Here is a 20,288-nt window from a genome sequence, read left to right as displayed (position 1 = left end):
AACTTAGTTTTACCTCTTCTCTTTCTCTCCCGTTGTCCCTCCGGTGCCATTCTAGATCTCGGGACACGATCGTCTTGTAGTGGTGGAGTGTTGTAACGCCCCGGGGCCGATGTGCCAGGTGTCTTCCAGTTATTCGCTGTTGTTGCCTTGTCATTGCTTGTGTGTCATGCATTCCATAGCATGCCATCATGTGCATTTCATTTGCATACATGTTCGTCTCATGCATCTGAGCATTTTCCCTGTTGTCCATTTTGCATTCCGGCGCTCCTATGTCCTCCGGTGTCCCTTTCTACCTCTTTTCGTGTGTGGGAGCAAAACGTTTTCGAATTTGACCGAGACTTGTCATGCAGCCTTGGTTTACTACCGGTAGACCGCCTGTCAAGTTTCATACCATTTGGACTTCGTTTGATACTCCAACGGTTAACCGAGGGACCGAAAAGGCCTCGTGTGTGTTGCAGCCCAACACCCCTCCAAAGTGGCCCAAAACCCACCTAAATTTCCTCCATCATCTAGACCGTTCGATCACGATCGCGTGGCCAAAAACCGCACCTCATTTGGAGCTTCCTAGCTCCCTCTACCTCTATAAATAGACCTCCCATTCCAAATCCTGGGTCTCTTCCCCTGAAACCCTAGCAAATCCCTCCCCGCGCCGCCGGACATGTCCGCCCGGTGGCCGGACACGTCCAACCGCCCGCCGCAGCGAATCAGGAGCTGCCACCTGTCCATGCCGCCATTCCCGTGCCGCCTGGCCCGAGACGCCCAGATCCGGCCCTCCAGGCCCATCCCAGCGCCGCCGCGCACGCCCGGGGAATCCCTCCGCCCGAGGCGTGCCTCCCGCCTCCCGACAGGACCGCTCGCCGCCGCCGCTTCTCCGCCACCGGCCGCACTCCGCCGCCCTTCGCCGGCCCCGCCGCCGTCCGCGCTCGTCGCCGCCGCCCAGTTCCTCGCGCGCCGCCGCCGACCACCACCACATCGCTACCTCGCCTCGTGCCTCGTGCCGCCTCCTGCCTCGCCGGCGAACGCTGTCCGGCCGTCGCCTCGGCCTCGACTCACCGGAGTCCACCATCGCCGGAGCTCGTCGCCCTCTTCGCCGGAGTTCGGTCCGGCCGGATCCGGAGAAGAAGCGGGACCAGATCCACCAGCCCTTCGAACCAAACGCCTGCGCTGTCCCCGGATCTCTTCGTCCCGAAACCTCCTCATCCAGTTTTTCCCGTGAGGTCTAAATTCCACTAAGTCCCAGTATTTTTTGTCACAGCCCTAGAGTACCCGAGTGAAATAGTTGCATTTGCACTCATGCATCATGTCTAAAATTTCTGAAAGTTGAATTGAGGTTTGTTGAAACCCTCAGAAACTAGTTCAAAAATAATCAACATTAAAATGTCTTCAAAGAAGTCCAAGAAAACGTTCCTCTTAGTCTCTGAAAATATTGGCAAGAGGCAAAATTCAAACCAATGTTTTTGGTACCTCAAAAACATTTATTTTGGGCCTTTGAATTAATTCAATAACTATTTGCATTGGATATATATTCTTTATATAATTAATATATGTCCAATAATTCTGGAACATTCTATGTGGTTTGGGATATTTTAGTTCTTGCCACATAATTATTTTCAGGATTTTATAAAATGGTTTGGTGTTAAAACTAAACCCAAAAGAATTGCAGAAAAATAGAAAACAGAAACAATTTAGAAAACAGAGAGGAGAGAGAGCTTACCTGGGCCACTGCTGGCCCGGCACTATACCGGCCCAGTCGACTGGCCAGTGCCAGTCACCCCCTACCTCGCGCCAGAAGGCAGGGGCGCGTGCTCGCCGCGCGCCGGCCACGCACCGGCCACCTCCTGCCTCCCTGCTTGCCTCCTCGTCGCTCTGGCCCTCCCTCGCGACGCCACGCATCCCCCGACCTCTCTCGCACTCTCCCTCTCCCTCATCCCCTCCTCTGTCTCTCTCTCACGCGCACGGCCGAACGCCACCATCGCCGCCGCCTACAGTTGCTGCGGCCAGAGCCACCTCCGAGCCTCTCCGACACGCCCCTGAGCTCTGCCGTGATGCCCCGGCCCTCTCCGCCGAGCCACATGATGCCGGACGCCCTGGAGCACCATCGTCGACGCCATCGCCGTCCTCTGCCCCAACGATCGCCGCCCTTCGATTCGCCGCCTCAGACGCTTCCCCGACCCCGCTGGGCTTCTCTACGATTCCTCAGTGAGCTGCTCTTCCGTTCGCCCTTCTCCCCGTCGCCTAGCACGTTCCCTAGCATTAGCGCCGCCGTGCCCGAAGCTCACCGCCGCCCAGCCATGTCGCCGCCATGGCCACCATCACCTAGAGCCACAACCGAGCGCACCACCGTGCTCAGCATGTCTTCGCGCAACCGTAGCCATCTCCAGATCCTCCTGCCTTTCACCGTAGCGCCGAACCTGTCGTTGCCCGAGCCCCGGCCGCCGCCACGAGCTCAACTCCGAAGAGCTCACTACACTGCAGCCTATCTCACTTGCTCCAATGGATGCACGAGAGTGCCAACTCTCTGTAGGTGGTCTCGGCCGCTAATTTGGTCACCGGAGGGCAAAATCCGAGCCCCTCCGCCGTCTCGGCCTCGCCGGCGACTCAACGCCGGCAAGGTTGACCCCTGTTTGACCTCCCCGCCATCTTGACATGTGGGCCCGGGCCCCTGTTTAATTAGTGCTAGGTAATTAGTGTTAATTAACTTAGTTAACTAGATGAGCCACTGACATGCGGGCCCAGCCCTAGATTAGTTATGTTAATCACCTACTTAGCACTAAAAGGCACTGTTAGTTAGATGTGACGCTGACACGCGGGTCCCACATGTCAGGTTTGACCTGGACCGGGCCTGTTGACCTGCTGACGTCGGCATGACCTAATGCTGACGCAGTATTACTTTTCTGGATTTAATTTAATTCAGGAAATTCCAGGAAATGTTTAAAACTATAAAAATTCATAGAATATCAACCGTAGCTCAGAATGAAATAATTTATATATGAAAAATTATCAGAAAAATTCAAGGAATCTGTTTATGCCATTTTCATGCATGTTAGAACAACCTATGGCTGCTGTTAAGGCCAATTCATATAAATGGAATTTAAACTCTCACATATGGAGTTTGAATTTGAACCTAGGGTTCAAACCAACTCCATTTAACATGTTGCTAGTTGCATTAGCTCAAACCACAGCATATTGACATGTCATGATCATGCATCATATTGTGGATTGCATTGATTGTGTTTCTTTCTCTGTTGCCGGTATTTGTCCCCTCTCAATAGACGTGGTTTCGACGATGAGATCGATGACACCGATGAAGAACTATATTATCTTCAGGAGTTCCAGGCAAGCAAAACCCCCTTGTTCATTCTGATACAATCCCACTCTCTCGCTCCTGCTCTCTTTTACTGCATTAGGACAACAACGATTCAACTATTACATGTTGCGGTAGTTGAACGCCTTTCCTCTGCATGACCTGTCGTTGCCACAGTAAATAGATGAAACCCACTAGCATGAGTAGGAGTCGTTTGAGCCCTGATGTGTCTACTCATCCACGCTTGTTTGTCATGCCTGCTATTGCTTAGAGTTGAGTCAGGTCTGATTCATCGAGGATGAATTGGAACAGTGATGAACATGTCCTATTGCGTGTGAGCTAAGTGTGTGAACACGATTTGGTAAAGGTAGCGGTGAGAGGCCATGTAGGAGTACATGGTGGGTTGTCTCATTGAAACCGTTCTTAGGAACTGAGTTCTGTCTTTGTGATCCATGAAACAGTTACTACCACGCATTGGGCCCGAAACCAATGGACCCTCTCGGCTTCTTGATCACCTTGTCCTCTGTCTAGGAGTTGCAACTAGTTTCTGGTGTTTATAGGATATGTGTTGGTGGCCGTGCGTAGCGCTGACCATAGGGGTGGGCTATGATGCGGTAGATACACCGTGGTCGGGCATGCTGGGCGCCCGTTTGGTGTCTCAGAACCCTGTACACATCGTCCGGGGCCGTATGTGGAAACCTCGGCCGGACTCCCTGCGGATGGAACCTGGATAGGCGATAAACTTGGACTAGAGACTTGAGTGTTTAGGTAGGCCGTGGCCGACACCCTCGTTGGGCTTTCGCTTGAAGGATGCCGAGTACATGTCGTGTAAACGGCGGTAAGTGGTGAGAGCATGTGTGAAGAAGTACACCCCTGCAGGGTTAACATCATCTATTCGAATAGCCGTGTCCACGGTAATGGACTTCTGGGTTGCCTATAATAGTTCATAGACAAGTGAAAGTGGATACTCTAAAACTCGCAAGATAAGTGTGAGTGCTATGGATGGCCTACTCTAAAACTCGCAAGATAAGTCTTGCTGAGTACCTTTGTACTCATGTTTGCTTAATTTATGTTTTGCAGAGAGACTTCAGTCTCGCTAGTAGTTCCGCGTGGACTTCGACGTTTAGCTTGATACCTCAGCTATGATCTTGTGCCCTCGGCAGGATCTGGTAGATAGTTAAGCTTCTTAGCCTTTTTCATTTGTAGATGTTTGTACTCAGACATGTTAAGCTTCCGCTTGTGCCTTGATTTGTATGCTATGATTGTTGGGTCATGAGACCCATGTTTGTAATATCTCGCTCCTTGGAGCCTAATGAATAAATGCTTGAGTTGTAGAGTTATGTTGTGATGCCATGTTGTATTTACCCATATCGAGCATATTGTGTGTATGATTGAAATGCTTGGTATGTGCGGGATCCAACAATCTAGTTGTTTATCCTTGACAACCTCTCTTATGGGGAAATGTAGTCTAGTGCTTCCATGAGCCATAGTAGTCCGCTATAGCCCGGTTCATCGGAGTCCTGTTAGCCCAGCACTACTGCTCAGGACACTTGACTGGCCGGCATGTGTTTCACTTCGTTCCTTTGTCTGTCCCTTCGGGGAAATGTCACGCGGTGACATCCGGAGTCCTGTTAGCCCAGTGCTACAGCCCGGATTCACACGCTGCTGACCGACCTGCTCGATGTGATTCATGTATGCCTGTTCCCATAGGTTAGTGCTGCTTTGGGTTCACGACTATCCATGTCGGCCCGGGTTCTCTGTCATATCAATGCTAGCGACACTATCATATACGTGAGCCAACAGGCGCAAACGGTCTCGGGCCTTGGTAAGGCGACACCCGTGGGGATACTGTGCGTGAGGCCGCAATGTGATATGAGGTGTTACCGGCTAGATCGATGTGACTTGGAATCGGGGTCCTAAAAGCGTTGGTATCAGAGCCTGATTGCCTGTAGGATTACCAAGCCAAACTGGTCGAAGTTGAGTCTAGAAATGCTTTAGTTATATAAGGGAATTGATTGTGGGATGGAATGTAAGGCTCTTTTTACTCCTTTACCTTATGTCCTTCTGATCTGAGTCAACCTCTTCTTTTCTACGGGGATTAAGAACTAGGCCTTCTCATCTATCTATCAGGATGACGTGTTACTAAACCATAGTTGCCTAGGATTGTTGAGTTTAAGCCCGAGTTCGGTTCCTACTACTTCTGTGTGTTGGCAGTTCATCTTCAGAACTTTGATATTGTGATGTTAAGTGGTTATGCCACCATTTTGCAGGATGTCTCAAATCATTTTGAGCATTTACAACCGTTATGATGTCCGAGTCATCCCAGGTTTCTAAATAGTCTGATGCATTTGCAAATCGCTTCTTTCCGTTCCCGATGTTCCTTTGGGCCAGTTCAACCACACTAATCTGTGAGTTGAGGTACTCTATTGCCTCGACATATATGTTGGAGCTATTATTATGTCCCTAGGTGTTTTAGGGAGTCACCTAGTAATCTAGCAATGCTTTGTGTTCCCGGTGTGATGATTCTGGCCACCATTCTCGAAGCATCCCGTGATGCCACTTAGTGGTAGGTATTCTATTCATGGGTTCTTGAACCCGAGATTCCCCCTACTTATCTCATGTTGATAGTGTTGCTAGTTCCTTTAGGATATTAGTAACCTTTGCGATAGTCCTCGAGGTCCGTGGTATTTCCTCTTTCCAAATACTATGAACCACTTATGGCAGAAGTTTGTTGGATCAAAAGATCACAACCAGAGTGCTCTTGATGAGTTTTCTATTCTGCATTGTGAATCTGCCAGTCCTACCTTTCTACATGGGTTATCCGGAAGAAATAACATGCTAATCCATGCATCCATAACTCAGAAAAATTATATGTTCCTTTGAGTTGTTCCTCTTTAGTTGTATTCTGAACCTCGTCCATCAATTGTTGGTCAAGAGTAGTTGTGCATTGGTGTTATCGATGCCTATTATTCATGTGATCCGTCAAGCCATTCCATTCTGGAATGACTAGGAGAAACAAACTCCAGTACCTCATCCATATCCAGGATTGGGTCAAAGTAGTTGTATTCCGCAGATCAAAGTGCCAATCTAGCTTTTGATTCTGTTCAACCCTTAAGTATTGCCCTCTTTATGTCAGGAATATCATATGAATTGCCCAACCTCCTATGAACTCTTGATACAGTGATACTTCTCGCCATCATTATTCATTCCTCGGTTCCGTGTTGATGTAACCAGAATGCCGACAAGTGAATTGTGATGTGTGAAATCAATACTCCGAGCAACTCGTTGCTTTGTAGTAAATGGGCAATATTCTTATTCCTAGCATGTTGGTTTTTGAGCTACCATTCTAAGATTGATCGTGCTACCTAGTCCATATCTCCGGGTGCACTCATTGACCAATGAGTTAGGATTGTGACAATCCCTCGCTCCTTGATCATACCGTCTTGCCCTGAAAAGCAAGATTGTTCTCGAGCTTAATAACATATCGGTGGTTCGTGATTTTCTGAATATCTTCTCGGAAGTATTAACAGGTTGTTCCCTGATCGCTATGTTGAGTTTGTGATCATGTTGGCTTTTCTATAAACCACCCCTTCTCCAAGAATCTGTGTTGGATACCCCTGAGCTAGATGGTTAAGCTAAACAACAACTTGGAGAGTTGGAACATAAAAGGCTTTGCCGAATTTGGTTCTTTCTGAAGGGATATTTTTGTGTTGTGTGTGTGTGTTGAAGAAAGGTGATATCTTCACCAATTGGTCCTCGTGATCAGTTGTTGGATCTATTGTCTTGTCAAAACTTTGACTTTAGTATGGGCTATCGTCAAGTCAAATCAGAACCAACGATTCCGTAGTGTTGTCTTACTCGTGGTTGATCCCTCGAGAATAAACCATTACATCTTTTGGTCTGACCAATGCTATCACCGTGTTCACATGTTGGTGGAAGTCCAGTGATATGGGAATTCCGATGAGTTGCTATTGAGCCCATCAGCAGCATCTTGTCTCCTCCATGATTCATGCTGAACATTGAGCTAGTGTTGGAAAATTTTGTAAGCATTACCTTCATGTTCCGTTCCTGAAATACATGTTTGGTGTAAGAAGTGACTTTCTCCAAGTTCATGTGCATTAGGTGCAAGTTGCCACCGTCAATTGGGAAATATTGTTTTTGCTTTCTCCGGAATCATCCCAAGTCAGTCATGCATGTGTGAAGTATTCCATGGTTTGATAGGCTCTCTACCTCCACTCCATGTGTAATTCCTAACAGCCCAAGCCACTGATTGACTTGTTCAAGGAAAAGAAGTCTAGCGCGCGTAAAGACCTCGAAATCTTTGATGATGGATCCTAACCTGAACTCGATAGTGTTCTATTATAAGAGTACTACGTGGTCATGCTTGTCTAGGACAACGTGTTCACAGGTTTGTAGCAAAACCAACTCATGTTTTGGAGCTTGATATCGCAGTTCATTCCCGAGAATCTCACAACGTCATCTCGTCAAATTGTGTTGCAAACTTTCCTTTTCCTTCTAGACCGGATGGGTCTGGAATATCCTAACACCAACCAGATCTGAATCTCAGGCAGATATGATGGTTGGAATGTACTCCAAGAACTATATTGTTGGTCTCTCTATAGCCGGTAACGTGGATGTCATGGCCAACACACCTAGCCGGAAGACCTATTATTGTAGTATCCTAGTTGAAGAAGTTGGTCGCCTCCCCATAAGGATCTCGCAGGATTTGCCTCCGTAGTTATTCCTTATGGATTCTTGAGCTTCCGAAGTCCGACCTTTTACTTGATGTTCTAGATATCAAACCATATCTATAAATGGATTACGCTAGCACATCAAGGAGAGCATTAGAAGCGGAGTGCTAAATGTCTCTCGGTCGATCGTCCAGATTCTGTTCCCTTGGCCTCGCTAAGGTGAAATCTGAGAAAGTGTTATCTTCCTTTGCATCTGCATCATCCATCACCATTCATCATGGTGGTATGTTGTGTTGCCAGGATCCTTGACACGGATATTGGTATAACCTTGATGAATATGGAGATGCTCAAGTTCTTGAGAGCACGCGCAAGCACTAGGTTTTACCGTTGGCGTTAACTGGGATTTGCTTCCAGCTTCCTCGGTTATGTTATAACCTTTTCAAACAGTGGACTCACTCTCGACTGTTGAGTTCTTCTCCAGTTACCAGAATCATTCCCAACATTTGCATTTCGTTCCCAGCTTGCACCTCAGTAGTTGTTGTTCAGGATCATCTTCAAAACTGGACTTACCATGGGTCCCATACATTTCCGGTGATAAGCAAAAGTCATCCATTGTGTTGTCTTCAACAAGGTAGTCCACATCATCCATTCTGCTATGGGTATGCCATTCATCAGAATTCGTTCACACAATCATTTGTGATTGCCTTAGGCTGGTATAAAGAGTTTCAATGATCTATGGATCAAAAGTAATTCTTTTTGCCACTTAAGGGAATATTTCTGCGAGTCACCTTCCTTAAGATGCCTCGATGTGGTATCATGGCAACTCAACTCCTCGCTACGTTGACAACCGTTCACCACCCTCTTAAGTGTGGAATTGTTGTCTACGCAGTGAACCTTCGTCATCTATTACACTCCATTCCTCTGGATGTATGTTTCATGTCTCAGCTCGAGAGATGTTTCAATGTCTCATTCCGTGAGTTGAGCATCAGTTGCTCGATTTTCAAAAGATCGATTCTTCCAGGGTTTTTCCTTTCTCCTCATTGTCATGTTAGTTGGAGTTCCCAGAGCAAGACTTCGAGACAAAGATGGTGATCGAATCAACGTTCTTATGAGATGCAACCTGGATCGAGAAGATTGTGTTAGTTGGTGCCCCCTCTGTCTTCTTACCTCACGACCTGAATCTCGGGACAAGATTCTTGTTTAGTAGGGGTGAGTTGTCACAGCCCTAGAGTAGCTGAGTGAAATAGTTGCATCTGCACTCATGCATCATGTCTAAAATTTCTGAAAGTTTAATTGAGGTTTGTTGAAACCCTCAGAAACCAGTTAAAAAATAATCAACATTAAAATGTCTTCAAAGAAGTCCAAGAAAATGTTCCTCTTAGTCTCTGAAAATATTGGCAAGAGGTAAAATTCAAACCAATGTTTTTGGTACCTCAGAAACATTTATTTTGGGCCTTTGAATTAATTCAATAACTATTTGCATTGGATATGAATTCTTTATATAATTAATATATGTACAATAATTCTGGAACATTTTATGTGGTTTGGGATATTTTAGTTCTTGCCACATAATTATTTTCAGGATTTTATAAAATGGTTTGGTGTTAAAACTAAACCCAAAACAATTGCAGAAAAATAGAAAACAGAAACAATTTAGAAAAAAGAGAGGAGAGAGAGCTTACCTGGGCCACTGCTGGCCCGGCACTGTGCCGGCCCAGCCGACTGGCCTGTGCCAGTCACCCTTACCTCGCGCCAGAAGGCAGGGGCGTGTGCTCGCCGCGCGCCAGCCACGCGCCGGCCACCTCCTGCCTCCCTGCTTGCCTCCTCATCGCTCTGGCCCTCCCTCGCGACGCCACGGATCCCCCGACCTCTCTCGCACTCTCCCTCGCCCTCATCCCCTCCTCTGCCTCTCTCTCACGCGCACGGCCGAACGCCACCATCGCTGCCGCCTGCAGTTGCTGCGGCCAGAGCCACCTCCGAGCCTCTCCGACGCGCCCCCGAGCTCCGCCGTGATGCCCCGGTCCTCTCCGCCGAGCCACATGACGTCGGACGCCATGGAGCGCCATCGTCGATGCCATCGCCGTCCTCTGCCCCAACGATCGCCGCCCTTTGATTCGCCGCCTCTGATGCTTCCCCGACCCTGCTGGGCTTCTCTGCGAGTCCTTAGTGAGCTGCTCTTTCGTTCGCCCTTCTTCCCGTCGCCTCACACACGCGCCCCCGAAGCTCACCGCCGCCCAGCCATGTCGCCGCCGTGGCCACCGTCACCTAGAGCCGCAACCGAGCGCACCACCGTGCTCAGCATGTCTTTGCGCAACCGTAGCCATGCCCAGATCCTCCTGCCTTGCACCGTAGCACCGAATCCGTCGTTGCCCGAGCCCCGGCCGCCGCCACGAGCTCAACTCCAATGAGCTCACTCCACTGCAGCCTATCTCACTTGCTCCAATGGATGCGCGAGAGTGCCAGCTCTCTATAGGTGGTCTCGGCCGCTAATTTGTTCGCCGGAGGGCAAAATCCGAGCCCTCCGCCGTCTCGGCCTCGCCGGCGACTCAACGCCGGCAAGGTTGACCCCTGTTTGACCTCCCCGGCGTCCTGACGTGTGGGCCCGGGCCCCTGTTTAATTAGTGCTAGGTAATTAGTGTTAATTAACTTAGTTAACTAGATGAGCCACTGATATGCGGGCCCAGCCCTAGATTAGTTAAGTTAATCACCTACTTAGCACTAAAAGGCATTGTTAGTTAGATGTGACACTGACACGCGGGTCCCACAGGTCAGGTTTGACCTGGACCGGGCCTGTTGACCTGCTGACGTCAGCATGACCTAATGCTGACGCACTATTACTTTTCTGGATTTAATTTAATTCAAGAAATTCTAGGAAATGTTTAAAACTTTAAAAATTCATAGAAAATCAACCGTAGCTCAGAATGAAATAATTTATATATGAAAAATTATCAAAAAAATTCAAGGAATCTGTTTATGGCATTTTCATGCATGTTAGAACAACCTATGGCTGCTGTTAAGGCCAATTCATATAAATGGAATTTAAACTCTCACATATGGAGTTTGAATTTGAACCTAGGGTTCAAACCAACTCCATTTAACATGTTGCTAGTTGCATTAGCTCAAACCACAGCATATTGACATGTCATGATCATGCATCATATTGTGCATTGCATTGATTGTGTTTCTTTCTCTATTTCCGGTATTTGTCCCCTCTCGATAGACATGGTTTCGACGATGAGATCGATGACACCGATGAAGAACTATATTATCTTCATGAGTGCCAGGCAAGCAAAACCCCCTTGTTCATTCCGATACAATCCCACTCTCTCGCTCTTGCTCTCTTTTACTGCATTAGGACAATAACGATTCATCTATTACATGTTGCGGTAGTTGAACCCCTTTCCTCTACATGACCTGTCATTGCCACAGTAAATAGATGAAACCCACTAGCATGAGTAGGAGTTGTTTGAGCCTTGATGTGTCTACTCATCCACGCTTGTTTGTCATGCCTGCTATTGCTTAGAGTTGAGTCAGGTCTGATTCATCGGGGATGAATTGGAATAGTGATGAACATGTCCTACTATGTGTGAGCTAAGTGTGTGAACACGATTTGGTAAAGGTAGCGGTGAGAGGCCATGTAGGAGTACATGGTGGGTTGTCTCATTGAAATCGTTCTTAGGAACTGAGTTCTGTGTTTGTGATCCATGAAACAGTTACTACCACGCATTGGGCCCGAAACCAATGGACCCTCTCGGCATCTTGATCACCTTGTCCTCTGTCCAGGAGTTGCAACTAGTTTCTGGTGTTTATAGGATATGTTCTGGCGGCCGTGCGTAGCGTTGACCCTAGGGGTGGGCTATGATGCGGTAGATACACCGTGGCCGGGCATGCCGGGCGCCCGTTTGGTGTCTCGGAACCCTGTACACATCGTCCGGGGCCGTATATGGAAACCTCGGCCGGACTCCCTGTGGATGGAACCTGGATAGGCGATAAACCTGGACTAGAGACTTGAGTGTTTAGGTAGGCTGTGGCCGACACCCTCGTTGGGCTTCCACTTGAAGGTTGCCGAGTACATGTCGTGTAAACGGCGGTAAGTGGTGAGAGCGTGTGTGAAGAAGTACACCCCTGCAGGGTTAACATCATCTATTCGAATAGCCGTGTCCACGGTAATGGACTTCTAGGTTGCATATAGCAGTTCATAGACAAGTGAAAGTGGATACTCTAAAACTCGCAAGATAATTGTGAGTGCAATGGATGGCCTTCTCATAGGGAGATGGGAGCGGATCCATAGTGGTGTATTGAATGGTGAATTTGTGGACTCGTGTGCGCCACCTCAAAAGAGTTGCTTGCAGTCGTAGTTCAGGTTAGCCACCGAGTCAAAGCTGGCTTGCTGTAGTCAAACTCCACCACCCCCCTTGTTGATACCGATGCATATGTAACTAGTTCTGATGTAAGTCTTGCTGAGTACCTTTGTACTCACGTTTGCTTATTTTATGTTTTGCAGAGAGACTTCGGTCTCGCTAGTAGTTCCGCATGGACTTCGACGTTTGGCTTGATACCTCAGCTACGATCTTGTGCCCTTGGCAGGATCTGGTAGATAGCCAGGCTTCTTAGCCTTTTTCATTTGTAGATGTCTGTACTCAGACATGTTAAGCTTCCGCTTGTGCCTTGATTTGTATGCTATGATTGTTGGGTCATGAGACCCATGTTTGTAATATCTCGCTCCTCGGAGCCTAATGAATAAATGCTTGAGTTGTAGAGTTATGTTGTGATGCCATGTTGTATTTACCCATATCGAGCATATTGTGTGTATGATTGAAATGCTTGGTATGTGTGGGATCCGACAATCTAGTTGTTTATCCTTGGCAGCCTCTCTTATGGGGAAATGTAGTCTAGTGCTTCCATGAGCCATAGTAGTCCGCTACAGCCCAGTTCACCGGAGTCCTGTTAGCCCAGCACTACTGCTCAGGACACTTGACTGGGTGGCATGTGTTTCACTTCGTTCCTTCGTCTGTCCCTTCGGGGAAATGTCACGCGGTGACATCCGGAGTCCTGTTAGCCCAGTGCTACAGCCCGAATTCACACGCTGCTGACCGACATGCTCGATGTGATTCATGTATGCCTGTTCCCATAGGTTAGTGCCGCTTTGGGTTCACGATTAGCCATGTCGGCCCGGGTTCTCTGTCATATCAATGCTAGCGACACTATCATATACATGAGCCAAAAGGCGCAAATGGTCCTGGGCCTTGGTAAGGCGACACCCGTGGGGATACCGTGCGTGAGGCCGCAATGTGATATGAGGTGTTACCGGCTAGATCGATGTGACTTGGAATCGGGGTCGTGAAATTTTTATGCATACTTCATCACATCATAACTCTGCACCCGTTACTCCGATTCGTGTGTGTAGCATATCAAAATGTTCGTCTCGATGAGTACATCATTTCATCTGATTGCATCATTTTCATTTGAGCTCATCTTGATGCCCGAAAGGTCGTTGGAAGAGGGCTGTGTGATGATTATGTCAGATCTGCTTCAGCAAATGCACTTTTGTCATTTTTTCCATGATTAATGTGTGCATGCTATGATCCTGAGCTCTACATGTGTTTTGTTAAATGCCATGCCATCTTTACAGGGGTGTATGCCATGTATTTTTGTGATCTTCATGGTGACTAGCACGAGCATGCAAAGTAGCTTACTCAATGATGCTGATTTCAGGGACTTAGAATTTCACTAAGTCCTTGCCCTGTCATTATTTTTATGCCATATGATCATGTTGTTTCCTAGTGATCCGTGCCTCTTTTGGGCATGATCTGTAAGCATGTTTTGTAGATATTGTTGTGCTCTATCCATCCATGTCTTTTTTGCAATTATGGAGCACCCTAGCTTGAGAAATCGAGCTCTACTTTTGCTATAAAATGTTCCTGGCAGATTGTTAACATGTTTAGCAATTTTGCCGAGCTTGTTGTAGTTGATCCGTGCATGCTATGTTGTTGTTCTTGCCATGTCTAGCTTCTATGCCATGTCTACTTGCTGGGTGTATGCTTAGATTATCATGCCATGCTTTGTAGTGAGTGCATCGAGCTCGTAAACATGCCTACTTGTTAACTGTTTTGCATGCTCCAGGTTTTCACTAAGTCTGAATCTGTTTATGTTTTTGCTATGTTCACATGCTTGCAATTGTATTTTCTGATCCCTTTTGGCTCATGGACACTAAGGGACTTTTGTTATATGCTTTGAGTAGATTAATGCCATGCCTTGCTTTTCCATGATATGTTCCTGTAGCATGTAGTTATCGTGCTCTAAACATTGCTTCCTAAGGATAAATTCCTAACATGCTGTCAATTTCACTAAGTCTGAAACCTGTTATCTTTTGCTCTTTTGCCATGCTTGTTTGAACCTGTTAATGAGTGAATTAGCCGTAGCTCAGTGTTCATCTTCTGTCAAGCATCATGAGTGGATCCCTGCCATGTAATTTTATTTGCTATGTTTGAGTGTTGTAGCATATTTATCTTGATGCATTTAGATGGCTACTTGTTGTTTATCGCAGACCGGTGCCATATTTGTTTTGCTTGCCATTTCCAAACCATGCACACGATTCCGGTGACCTTTATATCGATTTCGACCAAAATCAAATCACCTTTCCAGTGGCACTCTTGGTTTTCCAAGTTGAGGCCAGGTTCAATCATTCCTTTCCAAATCATGCCTACGCATCACTTACCGCATCCCGCGTATCATATCAAGTTTGCATCATGTTGCTTGAGCATTGCACGTGGTTGATTGTGTTCCTTTTGCTTGTTGTTCTTGCTTGGGTAGAGCCGGGAGATGAGTACGTGATTGAGGAGCCCGTTGAGTACGCCTACGAGGATCAAGGCAACTCTGAGAACTTTGCAGGCAAGATGATCATACCCTCGAAATCACTTCTATGCTTGCTAGTTGCTTGCTCTTGTGCTATGCCTATGCTGCGATACCTACCACTTGCTTATCATGCCTTCCATATTGTTAATCCAAGCCTCTAACCCACCTTGTCCTAGCAAGCCGTTGTTTGGCTACGTTACCGCTTTGCTCAGCCCTTCTTATAGCGTTGTTAGTTGCAGGTGAAGATTGGAGTTGTTCCTTGTTGGAACATGGATATTTTGTTGGGATATCACAATATCTCTTATTTATATTAATACATCTATATACTTGGTAAAGGGTGGAAGGCTCGGCCTTATGCCTGGTGTTTTGTTCCACTCTTGCTGTCCTAGTTTCCGTCATATCGGTGTTATGTTCCCGGATTTTCCGTTCCTTAGACGGTTGGGTTATAATGGGAACCCCTTGACAGTTCGCCTTGAATAAAACCCCTCCAGCAATGCCCAACATTGGTTTTACCATTCGCCACCTAGCCTCTTTTTCCCTTCGGTTCCGCAGACTCAAGGGTCATCTTTATTAAGCCCCCCCTAGGCCATTGCTCCTCTAAGTGTTGGTCCGACCGAGTAGACTGCAGGGCCACCTCGGGGCAACTTGAGGGTTGGTCTTACTCGTAGGATGTCTCATCTGAGTGTGCCCTGAGAACGAGATATGTGCATCTCCTATCGGGATTTGTCGGCACATTCAAGCGGTGTTGCTGGACTTGTTTTACCATTGTTGAGGATGTCTTGTAACCGGGATGCCGAGTCTGATCGGATTGTCTTGGGAGAAAGAATATCCTTCGTTGACCGTGAGAGCTTGTGGTGGGCTATGTTGGGACACCCCTGCAGGGATTTGAACTTTCGAAAGCCGTGCCCGCGGTTACGGGCAGATGGGAATTTGTTAATGTCTGGTTGTAGAAAACCTGATACTTATCTTATTTAAAATGCATCAACCCCGTGTGTTGCCGTGATGGTCTGTTTCCGGCGGAGTCTGGGAAGTGAACACGATGTTGGAGTAATGCTTGACGTAGGTTGTTCTAGGATCACTTCTTGATCATAGTTGTTCGACCGCGCTTTGCCTTCTCTTCTCGCTCTCATTTGCGTATGGTAGCCACCATATATGCTAGTCGCTTGATGCAGCTCCACCTCATACCTTTAACTTACCTATAAGCTTAAATAGTCTTGATCGCGAGGGTGTGAGATTGCTGAGTCCCCATGACTCATAGATTACTTCCATAGACCAGCTTGCAGGTGCCGATGATATCATGCAGGTGACGCAACCGAGCTCAAGGAGGAGCTCGATGAAGATCTTGTTCATCATGTTGTTTCATTTCGGTTGATCAGTAGTGGAGCCTAGTTGGGGTTGATCGAGGACCTGTGTAGCATTTGGGGTAGTCTTCTTTTATTTTGGTTCCGTAGTCGGACCTTGTTTGTATCTGGATGATGTAATGCTTTATTCATGTAATTGTGTGAAGTGGCGATTGTAAGCCGACTATGTATCTTTTCCCTTATTGTATTACATGGGTTGTTTGCGAAGATTACCTCACTTGCGACATTTCTTTCAATGCGGTTATGCCTCTAAGTCGTGCTTCGACACGTGGGAGATATAGCCGCATCGAGGGCGTTACAAGTTGGTAATCAGAGTCTTCCCCGACCTTAGGAGCCCCCTGCTTGATCAAATCATTAGCGTTGTTGAGTCTAGAAAAATGTTTTGAGTCATTTAGGATTATATATATCGGAGAGTAGGACTTCTTTTTACTCCTCAGTCCCTTCGTCGCTCTGGTGAGGCATCCTGACTTCTTTTTACTCCGCAGTCTCTTCTCAAAGTTCACTAAATTTTTTGAGGATCACGCAGGTATCTTGGAATCTTTCCGATGGTTTTGTTATGAGAACATTGTTCTTGGTGCCTCCTGACATTTAGGGGTTGTGGTAGTGTCCCGGGGAGTTGAGCTCCGAGGTGTTGTCATCACAATTTTATCGTTGAGATTCTGGAATACCTGAGTTTCGCCGACATCAAAAATATCTTTTATGTAGTTGTTGGTGAGATAACCTCGACGCCACCCAGTACTGGGGCGAGAGTTCGGGAGTATCGCCATAACTCGTATAACAGATGCTTTTCGAAGGTTGAGGTAAATGATTTCCGAAAGTTTCTTGGTTATGTGTTGAAGGATGGATACAGCTGGATGTAGGATTTGCTAGCTTTGGGGGAGATATAATGCTTCCCTTGTATCCCCAACACCTGATTTCATAACCGGAAAGGTTCGGGAGTTTCATAAGTGGGAATTCAAGTAGCTCTTAGGATATCTTTTTGACAGATGTATGATAAGAAATTGGGATTCGACGTCTAGTGGTCCGCCTATCCACGGTTGGTTTTACAGTGGTCTCGTTGTGTCTTAAAGAGTCCTTGGCTATGCTGACTCGGGGACGCTTCGTATGTCATGTGCACTACCTTGTACATGATGGTGTTGTACGATCGAGCCCGTGTAGGCCCCACCACAAAAACTTCAGACGAAATCTCTATCATATGTTTGTTCCGGCTTATTTTGCAAGGCAATCCTTTGTTTTTGTTTTGAGTCGTGGTATTCGAGTTGCTTCGAAGTCAAGTGTTTGATTCCATACCTTTCCTAAGTGGTGTTCTCATATTTCTATGTGAATACTAATCCTTCATGATAATCGAGATTGTCATGTCAATCCTTTTCAACCGGCGTGTTTTTCTCTTCAAGTGGATTCGATCGTTTCAACATTTGCAAGATCCAATCTCAGTTTTTCATCAACGTTGTTCGTTTCATCCGTCTTCAAGTTGACTTTGTTTCCCTCCCTCCCACTCTCTTTCTTCAAGGACTAAGATTTCTTTATCAAGCATCCATCTTATGGATATGAAGTCTCTCCATTCCTTTCCATCAATGATCTTATCCGGTGATTCTAATGAAGATCCTAACGGAACCTCAAGTTCATCATTATTCATTCTTTTCTTCTCCGGTGGATTCAAATCAAGCTTTGGTGTTGATCATATCCTTTTTCCTCGTTTCAAATGTCTTCTCATGCCGGTGCACCTCTTAATCTTCCCCGCTTGCTATTCTATTGTTTTGGAGTGCTCAAGATATCTCGAAGATTCGCGTTTCCACTCTGCATTCGTTCAACCTATTCCGAGGTTGTTATCTCATTCAAGCCGTTTGATTCAACCGGTGCAATCTACTTTTCGAGTAATTGTTTCAATGGTGTTTCTCTTGAGTGGGCCCTAACCCACAGGCCTTTTCCCAGGATCTTACCTGACTCTTCTTATTTTCCCAGAGTTATTCTCAAATTCTCTTCTAAGTTTGACGTAAGAATGGGTTATCATCAGTCAAATGCTTTTCTCCAAGATCTATCAAATTATTTTCATCGTTGGCTCAACCTTTCCATTCTTCATTCCGGAGTGTCTCAACAATTCATGGTGGTGTTTCTCATCGTCATTCTCTGCATTTGAAGACCGAAGAAGATTTTTCTCTCAATCTTGCTCCATTCTCTTCAAAATTCCTGATGCTAGCTTGATGCCATCCTCTCATAATTGTTTTTGATTGTGAGAATTCTTTTCACCCATCCGAAGCAATTCAAGAGTCTTCTCAGTTTGATTATCCGGAGTCCATCAATTCAGGTTTATTCATTCTCAACTTCAGTTATCATTCTCCAATCTTACCGGTGCATCGTTCAAGTGATCTCTAATCAGTTCGTGACCTGTTCGTTCTCATATATCTAAACTCTCTCATGTATCTTCGTTCATTTACTATTTCTTACTGGTGATTCATCCCTTTACTTCATTCATTTTCAATTCTTACGGTGGTTCGTTCAAGATCTCTCTTCCTTGGGTATCATATCAATTCTTTCGTTCTTTCAAATTCTACCGGTGGTTCGTTGAAGGTTTTCCCAAGTTTGTGCTATATTTCTCTTCAATCCTTTGCAACAGGAATAAGTAGTGTGCCAAATCCATTGTTTATCATCAATTTAATTGATGAAGGACAAGCATAACATAATTCTTTTTCTTTTTCATCCAAGTGTTTAATTCCTTATTCTGGAGTTCCATCAAATTCTCGGTTTCACTTGTTTTCATCTTTTATTTTCCGGAGTTCCAAGTTTCTTCCACTTTATCTCGTCGCGAAGATCCATCTAAATTATTGCAAGGATTCACCTTGTGTTTTCAACCTCTCTTTCCTTCCGTTTGATCATTCTTTTGTTTACCGGAGTTCTTCATAAGGGTTCTACATGATGGTTCATCAAGGATTCAATTTCCTTCTCGAAGTGTTCATCAACATTCTTCTCTAAGGAGCTCAAGTTTTCTTCTACGTGCAATCCGGAGTGCAATTTTTTCTACCATATTATTGGAGGTGGTATTATGTCATTCTTGAGAATTTGAGTTCATGTTTCAAGATTCACAAGTTATCAAGAATGAGATATTTTAAATCCATCAATCTCGTCATTGGATTTTTCTTGGGTTATATCTCACCTAAAGCCTTCCCTAAGGATTGTTGCTATTATGGTGCTTATAAATGACCCAAGTTCTTCATTTATCCTCCCGGTGAAATAGTTCTTGTCTCCTTGTTGATATCAATCCAATCTATCATTTTTGTTAGTGGTAGAATTTTCACCTCATAAATTTTGATATGTTTCTCCATAAGCCCACTACAACCTTGTTCTTTTGTTTTTGTTAATTCAACTACTCAATTCTAGCATTTGTTGTTAGCATGCTCTCCCAAGATCTTGTTTTCCCTCCGTTCATTCCATTTCCATTCTATTCTTTCATTCTGGAGGCATTGTGATGTTGCTCTTTTCAACCCATCATCTCGTTTTGTCAAAGATCATGTTCTTTTCATGCCTATCCATTTAACCGGAGTGTTGTGCCCTTTTGCTCAAGTTCTCTTCGCTCTATCAAGCCTTACTCTCTTTTTAGCCGGAGTGCGGTCTACGATCTTTCTTACCCCTTGTTCCATTCATTCAATAGTTTCGGAGGCAGTATGTTGTGATTTCATCAAGTATCTTCTCATCTTACCAAGTTCTTATTCATTTCCTTTTCTTTTCAATCGGAGTGCTGCCTGAAGATGTTCTTCCTTGTTCCTCTTTTCTAATGGAGTGTTTTAAACTTTGTGCATCTTCGTAGTTTTCTTCCGTTCAATTTGCTCAACCTCTCAAGGTTCTTTGGTTTCACTCATTTGTCAAAGAAGCAACTTAGTTTTACCTCTTCTCTTTCTCTTCCATTGTCCCTCCGGTGCCATTCTAGATCTCAGGACGAGATCCTCTCGTACTGGTGGAGTGTTGTTGCGCCCCGAGACCAATGTGCCAGGTGTCTTCCAGTTATTCGCTGTTGTTGCCTTGTCATTGCTTCCGTGTAATGCATTCCATATCATGTCATCATGAGCATTTCATTTGCATACA

The sequence above is a fragment of the Triticum urartu genome, chromosome 5 (assembly GCF_003073215.2).
Source record: "Triticum urartu cultivar G1812 chromosome 5, Tu2.1, whole genome shotgun sequence".
Classification (NCBI taxonomy): Eukaryota; Viridiplantae; Streptophyta; class Magnoliopsida; order Poales; family Poaceae; genus Triticum; species Triticum urartu.
The sequence above is the reverse complement of the archived record's forward strand: the minus strand, read 5'-3'. Positions refer to the sequence as shown.